We start from the raw sequence: 13,560 nt of genomic DNA, 5'->3' as shown, positions 1-13,560 counted from the left end.
GAAATTGCAATCATGCTCGTTGCCAGATTTTGATTGTCGAGCAGTTAACACTCGTCTTGAATTACCATTTCTATCTAGATTATCATATAACCATGTTCGCAGCATTGGTAAGTAATTTTCACATGTGGTCTAACACCTGGTCTAGCTAAATTTTTTACGCAGTGCAAAAGTACGTAGACGAGGTGGCCGAGTGGTTAAGGCGATGGACTGCTAATCCATTGTGCTCTGCACGCGTGGGTTCGAATCCCATCCTCGTCGACTCAATTTCTACAGTTTTAAGTACCATAATAAAATTGCAATCATGCTCATTGCCAGATTTTGATTGTTGAGCAGTTAACACTCGTCTTGAATTACCATTTCTACCTCGATTATCATATAACCATGTTCGCAGCATTGGTAAGTAATTTTCACATGTGGTCTAACACCTGGCCTAGCTAAATTCGTTACGCTGTGCATAAGTACGTAGACGAGGTGGCCGAGTGGTTAAGGCGATGGACTGCTAATCCATTGTGCTCTGCACGCGTGGTTTCGAATCCCATCCTCGTCGACGTGATTCTACAGTTTTAAGTACCATTATGAAATTACCATCATTCTCTTGCAGATTTTGATTGCTGAGTTGTTAACACTCGTCCTGAATTACAATTTCGATCTCGATTATCATATAACCATGTTCGCAGCATTGATAAGTACTTTTCACATGTGGTCTAACACCTGGTCTAGCTAAATTCGTTACGCTGTGCAAATGTACGTAGACGAGGTGGCCGAGTGGTTAAGGCGATGGACTGCTAATCCATTGTGCTCTGCACGCCTGGGTTCGAATCCCATCCTCGTCGACTTAATTTCTACAGTTTTTAAGTACCATAATAAAATTGCAATCATGCTCGGTGCCAGATTTTGATTGTTGAGCAGTTAACACTCGTCTTGAATTACCATTTCCATCTCGATTATCATATAACCATGTTCGCAGCATTGGTAAGTAATTTTCACATGTGGTCTAACACCTGGCCTAACTAAATTCGTTACGCTGTGCAAATGTACGTAGACGAGGTGGCCGAGTGGTTAAGGCGATGGACTGCTAATCCATTGTGCTCTGCACGCCTGGGTTCGAATCCCATCCTCGTCGACTTAATTTCTACAGTTTTTAAGTACCATAATAAAATTGCAATCATGCTCGGTGCCAGATTTTGATTGTTGAGCAGTTAACACTCGTCTTGAATTACCATTTCTATCTCGATTATCATATAACCATGTTCGCAGCATTGGTAAGTAATTTTCACATGTGGTCTAACACCTGGCCTAACTAAATTCGTTATGCTGTGCATAAGTACGTAGACGAGGTGGCCGAGTGGTTAAGGCGATGGACTGCTAATCCATTGTGCTCTGCACGCGTGGGTTCGAATCCCATCCTCGTCGACGTGATTCTACAGTTTTAAGTACCATTATGAAATTACCATCATTCTCTTGCAGATTTTGATTGCTGAGTAGTTAACACTCGTCCTGAATTATAATTTCGATCTCGATTATCATATAACCATGTTCGCAGCATTGATAAGTAATTTTCACATGTGGTCTAACACCTGGCCTAACTAAATTCGTTACGCTGTGCAAATGTACGTAGACGAGGTGGCCGAGTGGTTAAGGCGATGGACTGCTAATCCATTGTGCTCTGCACGCCTGGGTTCGAATCCCATCCTCGTCGACTTAATTTCTACAGTTTTTAAGTACCATAATAAAATTGCAATCATGCTCGGTGCCAGATTTTGATTGTTGAGCAGTTAACACTCGTCTTGAATTACCATTTCTATCTCGATTATCATATAACCATGTTCGCAGCATTGGTAAGTAATTTTCACATGTGGTCTAACACCTGGCCTAACTAAATTCGTTATGCTGTGCATAAGTACGTAGACGAGGTGGCCGAGTGGTTAAGGCGATGGACTGCTAATCCATTGTGCTCTGCACGCGTGGTTTCGAATCCCATCCTCGTCGACGTGATTCTACAGTTTTAAGTACCATTATGAAATTACCATCATTCTCTTGCAGATTTTGATTGCTGAGTTGTTAACACTCGTCCTGAATTACAATTTCGATCTCGATTATCATATAACCATGTTCGCAGCATTGATAAGTACTTTTCACATGTGGTCTAACACCTGGTCTAGCTAAATTCGTTACGCTGTGCAAATGTACGTAGACGAGGTGGCCGAGTGGTTAAGGCGATGGACTGCTAATCCATTGTGCTCTGCACGCCTGGGTTCGAATCCCATCCTCGTCGACTTAATTTCTACAGTTTTTAAGTACCATAATAAAATTGCAATCATGCTCGGTGCCAGATTTTGATTGTTGAGCAGTTAACACTCGTCTTGAATTACCATTTCTATCTCGATTATCATATAACCATGTTCGCAGCATTGGTAAGTAATTTTCACATGTGGTCTAACACCTGGCCTAACTAAATTCGTTATGCTGTGCATAAGTACGTAGACGAGGTGGCCGAGTGGTTAAGGCGATGGACTGCTAATCCATTGTGCTCTGCACGCGTGGGTTCGAATCCCATCCTCGTCGACGTGATTCTACAGTTTTAAGTACCATTATGAAATTACCATCATTCTCTTGCAGATTTTGATTGCTGAGTTGTTAACACTCGTCCTGAATTACAATTTCGATCTCGATTATCATATAACCATGTTCGCAGCATTGATAAGTAATTTTCACATGTGGTCTAACACCTGGTCTAGCTAAATTCGTTACGCTGTGCAAATGTATGTAGACGAGGTGGCCGAGTGGTTAAGGCGATGGACTGCTAATCCATTGCGCTCTGCACGCGTGGGTACGAATCCCATCCTCGTCGACCTGATTCTACAGTTTTAAGTACCATTATGAAATTACCATCATTCTCTTGCAGATTTTGATTGCTGAGTAGTTAACACTCGTCCTGAATTATAATTTCGATCTCGATTATCATATAACCATGTTCGCAGCATTGATAAGTAATTTTCACATGTGGTCTAACACCTGGCCTAGCTAAATTAGTTACGCTGTCCACAATTACGTAGATGAGGTGGCCGAGTGGTTAAGGCGATGGACTGCTAATCCATTGTGCTCTGCACGCGTGGGTTCGAATCCCATCCTCGTCGACTCAATTTCTACAGTTTTAAGTACCATAATGAAATTGCAATCATGCTCGTTGCCAGATTTTGATTGTCGAGCAGTTAACACTCGTCTTGAATTACCATTTCTATCTAGATTATCATATAACCATGTTCGCAGCATTGGTAAGTAATTTTCACATGTGGTCTAACACCTGGCCTAGCTAAATTCGTTACGCTGTGCATAAGTACGTAGACGAGGTGGCCGAGTGGGTAAGGCGATGGACTGCTAATCCATTCTGTTCTGCACGCATGGGTTCGAATCCCATCCTCGTCGACGTGATTCTACACTTTTAAGTTCCATTATGAAATTACCATCATGCTTTTGCATATTTTGAATGTTGAGTAGATAACACTCATCTTGAATTACCACTTCGATCTCGATTAGCATATAATCATGTTCGCAACATTGGTAAGTAATTTTCACATGTGGTCTAACACCTGCTCTAGCTAAATTCGTTACGCTGTGCAAATGTACGTAGATGAGGTGGCCGAGTGGTTAAGGCGATGGACTGCTAATCCATTGTGCTCTGCACGCGTGGGTTCGAATCCCATCCTCGTCGACTCAATTTCTACAGTTTTAAGTACCATAATAAAATTGCAATCATGCTCATTGCCAGATTTTGATTGTTGAGCAGTTAACACTCGTCTTGAATTACCATTTCTATCTCGATTATCATATAACCATGTTCGCAGCATTAGTAAGTAATTTTCACATGTGGTCTAACACCTGGTCTAGCTAAATTTTTTACGCAGTGCAAAAGCACGTAGACGAGGTGGCCGAGTGGTTAAGGCGATGGACTGCTAATCCATTGTGCTCTGCATGCGTGGGTTCGAATCCCATCCTCGTCGACTTAATTTCTACAGTTTTTAAGTACCATAATAAAATTGCAATCATGCTCGGTGCCAGATTTTGATTGTTGAGCAGTTAACACTCGTCTTGAATTACCATTTCTATCTCGATTATCATATAACCATGTTCGCAGCATTGGTAAGTAATTTTCACATGTGGTCTAACACCTGCCCTAGCTAAATTCGTTATGCTGTGCATAAGTACGTAGACGAGGTGGCCGAGTGGTTAAGGCGATGGACTGCTAATCCATTGTGCTCTGCACGCGTGGGTTCGAATCCCATCCTCGTCGACGTGATTCTACAGTTTTAAGTACCATTATGAAATTACCATCATTCTCTTGCAGATTTTGATTGCTGAGTTGTTAACACTCGTCCTGAATTACAATTTCGATCTCGATTATCATATTACCATGTTCGCAGCATTGATAAGTAATTTTCACATGTGGTCTAACACCTGGTCTAGCTAAATTCGTTACGCTGTGCAAATGTACGTAGACGAGGTGGCCGAGTGGTTAAGGCGATGGACTGCTAATCCATTGCGCTCTGCACGCGTGGGTACGAATCCCATCCTCGTCGACCTGATTCTACAGTTTTAAGTACCATTATGAAATTACCATCATTCTCTTGCAGATTTTGATTGCTGAGTAGTTAACACTCGTCCTGAATTATAATTTCGATCTCGATTATCATATAACCATGTTCGCAGCATTGATAAGTAATTTTCACATGTGGTCTAACACCTGGCCTAGCTAAATTAGTTACGCTGTCCACAATTACGTAGATGAGGTGGCCGAGTGGTTAAGGCGATGGACTGCTAATCCATTGTGCTCTGCACGCGTGGGTTCGAATCCCATCCTCGTCGACTCAATTTCTACAGTTTTAAGTACCATAATGAAATTGCAATCATGCTCGTTGCCAGATTTTGATTGTCGAGCAGTTAACACTCGTCTTGAATTACCATTTCTATCTAGATTATCATATAACCATGTTCGCAGCATTCGTAAGTAATTTTCACATGTGGTCTAACACCTGGCCTAGCTAAATTCGTTACGCTGTGCATAAGTATGTAGACGAGGTGGCCGAGTGGGTAAGGCGATGGACTGCTAATCCATTCTGTTCTGCACGCATGGGTTCGAATCCCATCCTCGTCGACTTAATTTCTACAGTTTTTAAGTACCATAATAAAATTGCAATCATGCTCGGTGCCAGATTTTGATTGTTGAGCAGTTAACACTCGTCTTGAATTACCATTTGTATCTCGATTATCATATAACCATGTTCGCAGCATTGGTAAGTAATTTTCACATGTGGTCTAACACCTGGCCTAGCTAAATTCGTTACGCTGTGCATAAGTACGTAGACGAGGTGGCCGAGTGGGTAAGGCGATGGACTGCTAATCCATTCTGTTCTGCACGCATGGGTTCGAATCCCATCCTCGTCGACGTGATTCTACACTTTTAAGTTCCATTATGAAATTACCATCATGCTTTTGAATGTTGAGTAGATAACACTCATCTTGAATTACCACTTCGATCTCGATTAGCATATAATCATGTTCGCAACATTGGTAAGTAATTTTCACATGTGGTCTAACACCTGCTCTAGCTAAATTCGTTACGCTGTGCAAATGTACGTAGACGAGGTGGCCGAGTGGTTAAGGCGATGGACTGCTAATCCATTGTGCTCTGCACGCGTGGGTTTGAATCCCATCCTCGTCGACGTGATTCTACAGTTTTAAGTACCATTATGAAATTACCATCATTCTCTTGCAGATTTTGTTTGCTGAGTAGTTAACACTCGTCCTGAATTACAATTTCGATCTCGATTATCATATAACCATGTTCGCAGCATTGATAAGTAATTTTCACATGTGGTCTAACACCTGGCCTAGCTAAATTCGTTACGCTGTCCACAATTACGTAGATGAGGTGGCCGAGTGGTTAAGGCGATGGACTGCTAATCCATTGTGCTCTGCACGCGTGGGTTCGAATCCCATCCTCGTCGACTCAATTTCTACAGTTTTAAGTACCATAATAAAATTGCAATCATGCTCGTTGCCAGATTTTGATTGTTGAGCAGTTAACACTCGTCTTGAATTACCATTTCTATCTCGATTATCATATAACCATGTTCGCAGCATTGGTAAGTAATTTTCACATGTGGTCTAACACCTGGCCTAGCTAAATTCGTTACGCTGTGCATAAGTACGTAGACGAGGTGGCCGAGTGGGTAAGGCGATGGACTGCTAATCCATTCTGTTCTGCACGCATGGGTTCGAATCCCATCCTCGTCGACGTGATTCTACACTTTTAAGTTCCATTATGAAATTACCATCATGCTTTTGCATATTTTGAATGTTGAGTAGATAACACTCATCTTGAATTACCACTTCGATCTCGATTAGCATATAATCATGTTCGCAACATTGGTAAGTAATTTTCACATGTGGTCTAACACCTGATCTAGCTAAATTCGTTACGCTGTGCAAATGTACGTAGACGAGGTGGCCGAGTGGTTAAGGCGATGGACTGCTAATCCATTGTGCTCTGCACGCGTGGGTTTGAATCCCATCCTCGTCGACGTGATTCTACAGTTTTAAGTACCATTATGAAATTACCATCATTCTCTTGCAGATTTTGTTTGCTGAGTAGTTAACACTCGTCCTGAATTACAATTTCGATCTCGATTATCATATAACCATGTTCGCAGCATTGATAAGTAATTTTCACATGTGGTCTAACACCTGGCCTAGCTAAATTCGTTACGCTGTCCACAATTACGTAGATGAGGTGGCCGAGTGGTTAAGGCGATGGACTGCTAATCCATTGTGCTCTGCACGCGTGGGTTCGAATCCCATCCTCGTCGACTCAATTTCTACAGTTTTAAGTACCATAATAAAATTGCAATCATGCTCGTTGCCAGATTTTGATTGTTGAGCAGTTAAGACTCGTCTTGAATTACCATTTCTATCTCGATTATCATATAACCATGTTCGCAGCATTAGTAAGTAATTTTCACATGTGGTCTAACACCTGGTCTAGCTAAATTCGTTACGCCGTGCATAAGTGCGTAGACGAGGTGGCCGAGTGGTTAAGGCGATGGACTGCTAATCCATTGTGCTCTGCACGCGTGGGTTCGAATCCCATCCTCGTCGACTCAATTTCTACAGTTTTAAGTACCATAATAAAATTGCAATCATGCTCGTTGCCAGATTTTGATTGTTGAGCAGTTAACACTCGTCTTGAATTACCATTTCTATCTCGATTATCATATAACCATGTTCGCAGCATTGGTAAGTAATTTTCACATGTGGTCTAACACCTGGCCTAGCTAAATTCGTTACGCTGTGCATAAGTACGTAGACGAGGTGGCCGAGTGGGTAAGGCGATGGACTGCTAATCCATTCTGTTCTGCACGCATGGGTTCGAATCCCATCCTCGTCGACGTGATTCTACACTTTTAAGTTCCATTATGAAATTACCATCATGCTTTTGCATATTTTGAATGTTGAGTAGATAACACTCATCTTGAATTACCACTTCGATCTCGATTAGCATATAATCATGTTCGCAACATTGGTAAGTAATTTTCACATGTGGTCTAACACCTGATCTAGCTAAATTCGTTACGCTGTGCAAATGTACGTAGACGAGGTGGCCGAGTGGTTAAGGCGATGGACTGCTAATCCATTGTGCTCTGCACGCGTGGGTTTGAATCCCATCCTCGTCGACGTGATTCTACAGTTTTAAGTACCATTATGAAATTACCATCATTCTCTTGCAGATTTTGTTTGCTGAGTAGTTAACACTCGTCCTGAATTACAATTTCGATCTCGATTATCATATAACCATGTTCGCAGCATTGATAAGTAATTTTCACATGTGGTCTAACACCTGGCCTAGCTAAATTCGTTACGCTGTCCACAATTACGTAGATGAGGTGGCCGAGTGGTTAAGGCGATGGACTGCTAATCCATTGTGCTCTGCACGCGTGGGTTCGAATCCCATCCTCGTCGACTCAATTTCTACAGTTTTAAGTACCATAATAAAATTGCAATCATGCTCGTTGCCAGATTTTGATTGTTGAGCAGTTAACACTCGTCTTGAATTACCATTTCTATCTCGATTATCATATAACCATGTTCGCAGCATTGGTAAGTAATTTTCACATGTGGTCTAACACCTGGCCTAGCTAAATTCGTTACGCTGTGCATAAGTACGTAGACGAGGTGGCCGAGTGGGTAAGGCGATGGACTGCTAATCCATTCTGTTCTGCACGCATGCGTTCGAATCCCATCCTCGTCGACGTGATTCTACACTTTTAAGTTCCATTATGAAATTACCATCATGCTTTTGCATATTTTGAATGTTGAGTAGATAACACTCATCTTGAATTACCACTTCGATCTCGATTAGCATATAGTCATGTTCGCAACATTGGTAAGTAATTTTCACATGTGGTCTAACACCTGCTCTAGCTAAATTCGTTACGCTGTGCAAATGTACGTAGACGAGGTGGCCGAGTGGTTAAGGCGATGGACTGCTAATCCATTGTGCTCTGCACGCGTGGGTTTGAATCCCATCCTCGTCGACGTGATTCTACAGTTTTAAGTACCATTATGAAATTACCATCATTCTCTTGCAGATTTTGTTTGCTGAGTAGTTTACACTCGTCCTGAATTACAATTTCGATCTCGATTATCATATAACCATGTTCGCAGCATTAGTAAGTAATTTTCACATGTGGTCTAACACCTGGTCTAGCTAAATTCGTTACGCCGTGCATAAGTACGTAGACGAGGTGGCCGAGTGGCTAAGGCGATGGACTGCTAATCCATTGTGCTCTGCACGCGTGGGTTCGAATCCCATCCTCGTCGACTCAATTTCTACTGTTTTAAGTACCATAATAAAATTGCATTCATGCTCGTTGCCAGATTTTGATTGTTGAGCAGTTAACACTCGTCTTGAATTACCATTTCTATCTCGATTAACATATAACCATGTTCGCAGCATTAGTAAGTAATTTTCACATGTGGTCTAACACCTGGCCTAGCTAAATTCGTTACGCTGTGCATAAGTACGTAGACGAGGTGGCCGAGTGGTTAAGGCTATGGACTGCTAATCCATTGTGCTCTGCACGCGTGGGTTAGAATCCCATCCTCGTCGACGTTATTCTACAGTTTTAAGTACCATTATGAAATTACCATCATTCTCTTGCAGATTTTGATTGCTGAGTAGTTTACACTCGTCCTGAATTACAATTTCGATCTCGATTATCATATAACCATGTTCGCAGCATTGATAAGTAATTTTCACATGTGGTCTAACACCTGGCCTAGCTAAATTCGTTACGCTGTCCACAATTACGTAGATGAGGTGGCCGAGTGGTTAAGGCGATGGACTGCTAATCCATTGTGCTCTGCACGCGTGGGTTCGAATCCCATCCTCGTCGACTCAATTTCTACAGTTTTAATTACCATAATAAAATTGCATTCATGTTCGTTGCCAGATTTTGATTGTTGAGCAGTTAACACTCGTCTTGAATTACCATTTCTATCTCGATTATCATATAACCATGTTCGCAGCATTGGTAAGTAATTTTCACATGTGGTCTAACACCTGGCCTAGCTAAATTCGTTACGCTGTGCATAAGTACGTAGACGAGGTGGCCGAGTGGGTAAGGCGATGGACTGCTAATCCATTGTGCTCTGCACGCGTGGGTTTGAATCCCATCCTCGTCGACGTGATTCTACAGTTTTAAGTACCATTATGAAATTACCATCATTCTCTTGCAGATTTTGTTTGCTGAGTAGTTTACACTCGTCCTGAATTACAATTTCGATCTCGATTATCATATAACCATGTTCGCAGCATTGATAAGTAATTTTCACATGTGGTCTAACACCTGGCCTAGCTAAATTCGTTACGCTGTCCACAATTACGTAGATGAGGTGGCCGAGTGGTTAAGGCGATGGACTGCTAATCCATTGTGCTCTGCACGCGTGGGTTCGAATCCCATCCTCGTCGACTCAATTTCTACAGTTTTAAGTACCATAATAAAATTGCAATCATGCTCGTTGCCAGATTTTGATTGTTGAGCAGTTAACACTCGTCTTGAATTACCATTTCTATCTCGATTATCATATAACCATGTTCGCAGCATTAGTAAGTAATTTTCACATGTGGTCTAACACCTGGTCTAGCTAAATTCGTTACGCCGTGCATAAGTACGTAGACGAGGTGGCCGAGTGGTTAAGGCGATGGACTGCTAATCCATTGTGCTCTGCACGCGTGGGTTCGAATCCCATCCTCGTCGACTCAATTTCTACTGTTTTAAGTACCATAATAAAATTGCATTCATGCTCGTTGCCAGATTTTGATTGTTGAGCAGTTAACACTCGTCTTGAATTACCATTTCTATCTCGATTAACATATAACCATGTTCGCAGCATTAGTAAGTAATTTTCACATGTGGTCTAACACCTGGCCTAGCTAAATTCGTTACGCTGTGCATAAGTACGTAGACGAGGTGGCCGAGTGGTTAAGGCTATGGACTGCTAATCCATTGTGCTCTGCACGCGTGGGTTTGAATCCCATCCTCGTCGACGTTATTCTACAGTTTTAAGTACCATTATGAAATTACCATCATTCTCTTGCAGATTTTGATTGCTGAGTAGTTTACACTCGTCCTGAATTACAATTTCGATCTCGATTATCATATAACCATGTTCGCAGCATTGATAAGTAATTTTCACATGTGGTCTAACACCTGGCCTAGCTAAATTCGTTACGCTGTCCACAATTACGTAGATGAGGTGGCCGAGTGGTTAAGGCGATGGACTGCTAATCCATTGTGCTCTGCACGCGTGGGTTCGAATCCCATCCTCGTCGACTCAATTTCTACAGTTTTAAGTACCATAATAAAATTGCATTCATGTTCGTTGCCAGATTTTGATTGTTGAGCAGTTAACACTCGTCTTGAATTACCATTTCTATCTCGATTAACATATAACCATGTTCGCAGCATTAGTAAGTAATTTTCACATGTGGTCTAACACCTGGCCTAGCTAAATTCGTTACGCTGTCCATAAGTACATAGACGAGTTGGCCGAGTGGTTAAGGCGATGGACTGCTAATCCATTGTGCTCTGCACGCGTGGGTTCGAATCCCATCATCGTCGACTTAATTTCTACAGTTTTTAAGTACCATAATGAAATTGCAATCATGCTCGGTGCCAGATTTTGATTGTTGAGCAGTTAACACTCGTCTTGAATTACCATTTCTATCTCGATTATCATATAACCATGTTCGCAGCATTGGTAAGTAATTTTCACATGTGGTCTAACACCTGATCTAGCTAAATTCGTTACGCTGTGCAAATGTACGTAGACGAGGTGGCCGAGTGGTTAAGGCGATGGACTGCTAATCCATTGTGCTCTGCACGCGTGGGTTCGAATCCCATCCTCGTCGACTCAATTTCTACAGTTTTAAGTACCATAATAAAATTGCAATCATGCTCATTGCCAGATTTTGATTGTTGAGCAGTTAACACTCGTCTTGAATTACCATTTCTATCTCGATTATCATATAACCATGTTCGCAGCATTAGTAAGTAATTTTCACATGTGGTCTAACACCAGTTGCGACGAATGGACGTGTCAGTCTTGCGCTCCTGCAATCCGGTGTAATCCAGCGTGTAGCTGAGCATTTACTTTGGATTTTTAGCTTTCCTGCTTCGTTTAATAACGAACATTATTACTTTACTACTATTTTGGTAATCTGCCGTCGTTTTCGCGACTACCCAGCCTGAACAGAAGATCTGTTCAGGCTGGTGGTGAAGCCAAGATGGCCGCCATAGGAGTTCGAACAACCGGAACCAAGGATCATACAATTACATTGTGTGATGACGGATACTCTGCTATTGAGGTTATTGAGTCTGTTCAGCAAGCAACATCAGAGAGATCAATTCTAAGCTGTATGAATATTAATGGAACCTGGCAGCTAACTATGAAGTCTACCGTCAATATCGACTCGCTATTTCAACAAGGTGTAACGCTTAGGGGCAATGAGATCGAGGTACGTGGTGTAACTAGACAGTTTACTACTGTATCATTTCTGAACGTTCCAATTTATATTGATGACGATGAAATTATAAAGAAATTGACACAGTTTGGCTGTATGATTCGAAGCCGTGTGATTCATAAATTCCACAGAGAAGCACCTACAATAGAAAACGGCATAAGATTTATAAGGGTCGAATTCCCAACAGGTATTAAATCACTACCATATGCTGTAAAATTTGAGGAGAACGGGCATTATGTCAAGCTAATTCACAACAATCAGAGAAAAGTATGCAACAACTGTCTTAGTGAAGACCACATTATACACCAATGCCCATCATACATTTGCACAGTGTGTCTAAGAAAAGGCCACACGGAAAGGAAATGTCGGGCACAAAAATGCTACAAGTGTGGACAATTTGGACACATATCAAGAGATTGTGACGAAAATACAAATCGCCGTGAACAATCAAGAACTGACAACTACGAACCAAAGGATGATAACCCTGAAAACCGACTTGAAAACAAGAATTCCGCCGCCATCAATCAAGACGACTGTGCGAGCCAATTTAATGATGAATATCTAACAAAGAACAATGAAGCTGCAAATGATAACCCTCCTGATTACCCAACTTCCACACCACCGGCTACCGAAACATTACCTACACCAATCGAGGTCGACAACGATGAACCTCCTACTGGAACAAATGTTAAAAAACGGCAATACGAGTCTTCAACAGACAACGACAATGAAAACCAGACCGATCCGACTGCACCAACTAGAAGGAAAAAGAACACACCTAAACCAAATCTTGAACATTCACGCAAGCTGTTCACCCCAAAATCGAAAAACAATGACGGTAACATATCTGAAAATAATGATTAAGTTCTATTTATTATTAATGTTCCTCTCATCCCTCAGTGTTTTAATGGTTGTGCTAGCCTCCGCAAACGCCAATGGTTTACGAAACATCAATAAACTGAATAATTTAATTCATTATGCTAATTCACATAAAGTGGACATTCTTGCAATTCAAGAAACCTTCTGGCAGGACTCCTTTGTTCCAACCATTAAAACACTGTGGGATGGTGATGTAATAACCAATAATTGCCGTGACCAGTGCAACCGAGGTATGAGAGGGGTAGCACTCCTAATTTCCAAAGCCTCAGGTGTGAAAATTATTAAGAAAAAATCGAGTGACCTTTTTAGTGGGCGAGTACTTAAAGTAATTATCGAAATAGATGATTTATTTATAAATGTTATAAATATTTATAGTCCCAATAATGTCACCGAACGCCGTCAATTCTACCGCCACATACAATTTTTTTTCGAACCTGACTGCACTAATATTGTCATTGGTGACTTTAACTGTGTGATCGATACTAATCTTGAACGCTCATACACTCAAGTTCATAAAGATCATTCAAGACAACAGTTGAAAGACCTAATCGCCAGTAACAACCTAATCGATATTTGGCGTACCCATCACCCGCGGTCAA

At 41.6% G+C, this 13,560-nt stretch overlaps 29 non-coding genes across 29 annotated transcripts; all 29 read left to right on the top strand.

Annotated features, from left to right (window-relative positions):
* The first annotated feature begins 176 nt into the window (after positions 1–176).
* TRNAS-GCU (transfer RNA serine (anticodon GCU)) lies at positions 177–258 on the top strand. Its single transcript has one exon. It is a non-coding gene; the product is annotated as a tRNA-Ser (tRNA).
* Positions 259–751: 493 nt separating this feature from the next.
* Positions 752–833, top strand: TRNAS-GCU (transfer RNA serine (anticodon GCU)). The gene has a single exon. It is a non-coding gene; the product is annotated as a tRNA-Ser (tRNA).
* Positions 834–1,041: 208 nt separating this feature from the next.
* TRNAS-GCU (transfer RNA serine (anticodon GCU)) lies at positions 1,042–1,123 on the top strand. The gene has a single exon. It is a non-coding gene; the product is annotated as a tRNA-Ser (tRNA).
* A 208-nt stretch (positions 1,124–1,331) lies between these two features.
* Positions 1,332–1,413, top strand: TRNAS-GCU (transfer RNA serine (anticodon GCU)). Its single transcript has one exon. It is a non-coding gene; the product is annotated as a tRNA-Ser (tRNA).
* A 204-nt stretch (positions 1,414–1,617) lies between these two features.
* On the top strand, positions 1,618–1,699 carry TRNAS-GCU (transfer RNA serine (anticodon GCU)). The gene has a single exon. It is a non-coding gene; the product is annotated as a tRNA-Ser (tRNA).
* Positions 1,700–2,193: 494 nt separating this feature from the next.
* Positions 2,194–2,275, top strand: TRNAS-GCU (transfer RNA serine (anticodon GCU)). The gene has a single exon. It is a non-coding gene; the product is annotated as a tRNA-Ser (tRNA).
* Positions 2,276–2,483: 208 nt separating this feature from the next.
* Positions 2,484–2,565, top strand: TRNAS-GCU (transfer RNA serine (anticodon GCU)). The gene has a single exon. It is a non-coding gene; the product is annotated as a tRNA-Ser (tRNA).
* Positions 2,566–3,055: 490 nt separating this feature from the next.
* TRNAS-GCU (transfer RNA serine (anticodon GCU)) lies at positions 3,056–3,137 on the top strand. Its single transcript has one exon. It is a non-coding gene; the product is annotated as a tRNA-Ser (tRNA).
* Positions 3,138–3,630: 493 nt separating this feature from the next.
* TRNAS-GCU (transfer RNA serine (anticodon GCU)) lies at positions 3,631–3,712 on the top strand. The gene has a single exon. It is a non-coding gene; the product is annotated as a tRNA-Ser (tRNA).
* Positions 3,713–3,919: 207 nt separating this feature from the next.
* TRNAS-GCU (transfer RNA serine (anticodon GCU)) lies at positions 3,920–4,001 on the top strand. The gene has a single exon. It is a non-coding gene; the product is annotated as a tRNA-Ser (tRNA).
* A 208-nt stretch (positions 4,002–4,209) lies between these two features.
* On the top strand, positions 4,210–4,291 carry TRNAS-GCU (transfer RNA serine (anticodon GCU)). The gene has a single exon. It is a non-coding gene; the product is annotated as a tRNA-Ser (tRNA).
* Positions 4,292–4,781: 490 nt separating this feature from the next.
* On the top strand, positions 4,782–4,863 carry TRNAS-GCU (transfer RNA serine (anticodon GCU)). Its single transcript has one exon. It is a non-coding gene; the product is annotated as a tRNA-Ser (tRNA).
* Positions 4,864–5,637: 774 nt separating this feature from the next.
* On the top strand, positions 5,638–5,719 carry TRNAS-GCU (transfer RNA serine (anticodon GCU)). The gene has a single exon. It is a non-coding gene; the product is annotated as a tRNA-Ser (tRNA).
* A 204-nt stretch (positions 5,720–5,923) lies between these two features.
* TRNAS-GCU (transfer RNA serine (anticodon GCU)) lies at positions 5,924–6,005 on the top strand. Its single transcript has one exon. It is a non-coding gene; the product is annotated as a tRNA-Ser (tRNA).
* Positions 6,006–6,498: 493 nt separating this feature from the next.
* TRNAS-GCU (transfer RNA serine (anticodon GCU)) lies at positions 6,499–6,580 on the top strand. The gene has a single exon. It is a non-coding gene; the product is annotated as a tRNA-Ser (tRNA).
* A 204-nt stretch (positions 6,581–6,784) lies between these two features.
* On the top strand, positions 6,785–6,866 carry TRNAS-GCU (transfer RNA serine (anticodon GCU)). Its single transcript has one exon. It is a non-coding gene; the product is annotated as a tRNA-Ser (tRNA).
* Positions 6,867–7,073: 207 nt separating this feature from the next.
* TRNAS-GCU (transfer RNA serine (anticodon GCU)) lies at positions 7,074–7,155 on the top strand. The gene has a single exon. It is a non-coding gene; the product is annotated as a tRNA-Ser (tRNA).
* Positions 7,156–7,648: 493 nt separating this feature from the next.
* Positions 7,649–7,730, top strand: TRNAS-GCU (transfer RNA serine (anticodon GCU)). The gene has a single exon. It is a non-coding gene; the product is annotated as a tRNA-Ser (tRNA).
* A 204-nt stretch (positions 7,731–7,934) lies between these two features.
* On the top strand, positions 7,935–8,016 carry TRNAS-GCU (transfer RNA serine (anticodon GCU)). Its single transcript has one exon. It is a non-coding gene; the product is annotated as a tRNA-Ser (tRNA).
* Positions 8,017–8,509: 493 nt separating this feature from the next.
* Positions 8,510–8,591, top strand: TRNAS-GCU (transfer RNA serine (anticodon GCU)). The gene has a single exon. It is a non-coding gene; the product is annotated as a tRNA-Ser (tRNA).
* Positions 8,592–8,795: 204 nt separating this feature from the next.
* TRNAS-GCU (transfer RNA serine (anticodon GCU)) lies at positions 8,796–8,877 on the top strand. The gene has a single exon. It is a non-coding gene; the product is annotated as a tRNA-Ser (tRNA).
* Positions 8,878–9,084: 207 nt separating this feature from the next.
* TRNAS-GCU (transfer RNA serine (anticodon GCU)) lies at positions 9,085–9,166 on the top strand. The gene has a single exon. It is a non-coding gene; the product is annotated as a tRNA-Ser (tRNA).
* Positions 9,167–9,370: 204 nt separating this feature from the next.
* Positions 9,371–9,452, top strand: TRNAS-GCU (transfer RNA serine (anticodon GCU)). Its single transcript has one exon. It is a non-coding gene; the product is annotated as a tRNA-Ser (tRNA).
* A 207-nt stretch (positions 9,453–9,659) lies between these two features.
* Positions 9,660–9,741, top strand: TRNAS-GCU (transfer RNA serine (anticodon GCU)). The gene has a single exon. It is a non-coding gene; the product is annotated as a tRNA-Ser (tRNA).
* A 204-nt stretch (positions 9,742–9,945) lies between these two features.
* On the top strand, positions 9,946–10,027 carry TRNAS-GCU (transfer RNA serine (anticodon GCU)). The gene has a single exon. It is a non-coding gene; the product is annotated as a tRNA-Ser (tRNA).
* Positions 10,028–10,234: 207 nt separating this feature from the next.
* On the top strand, positions 10,235–10,316 carry TRNAS-GCU (transfer RNA serine (anticodon GCU)). The gene has a single exon. It is a non-coding gene; the product is annotated as a tRNA-Ser (tRNA).
* A 207-nt stretch (positions 10,317–10,523) lies between these two features.
* On the top strand, positions 10,524–10,605 carry TRNAS-GCU (transfer RNA serine (anticodon GCU)). Its single transcript has one exon. It is a non-coding gene; the product is annotated as a tRNA-Ser (tRNA).
* A 204-nt stretch (positions 10,606–10,809) lies between these two features.
* Positions 10,810–10,891, top strand: TRNAS-GCU (transfer RNA serine (anticodon GCU)). Its single transcript has one exon. It is a non-coding gene; the product is annotated as a tRNA-Ser (tRNA).
* A 497-nt stretch (positions 10,892–11,388) lies between these two features.
* On the top strand, positions 11,389–11,470 carry TRNAS-GCU (transfer RNA serine (anticodon GCU)). Its single transcript has one exon. It is a non-coding gene; the product is annotated as a tRNA-Ser (tRNA).
* Positions 11,471–13,560: the final 2,090 nt, after the last annotated feature.

Source organism: Saccoglossus kowalevskii, chromosome 15, assembly GCF_978046115.1.
Source record: "Saccoglossus kowalevskii chromosome 15, keSacKowa6.1, whole genome shotgun sequence".
Classification (NCBI taxonomy): Eukaryota; Metazoa; Hemichordata; class Enteropneusta; family Harrimaniidae; genus Saccoglossus; species Saccoglossus kowalevskii.
Note: the sequence above shows the minus strand (reverse complement) of the source record. Positions and strands in the feature narration are given on the sequence as shown.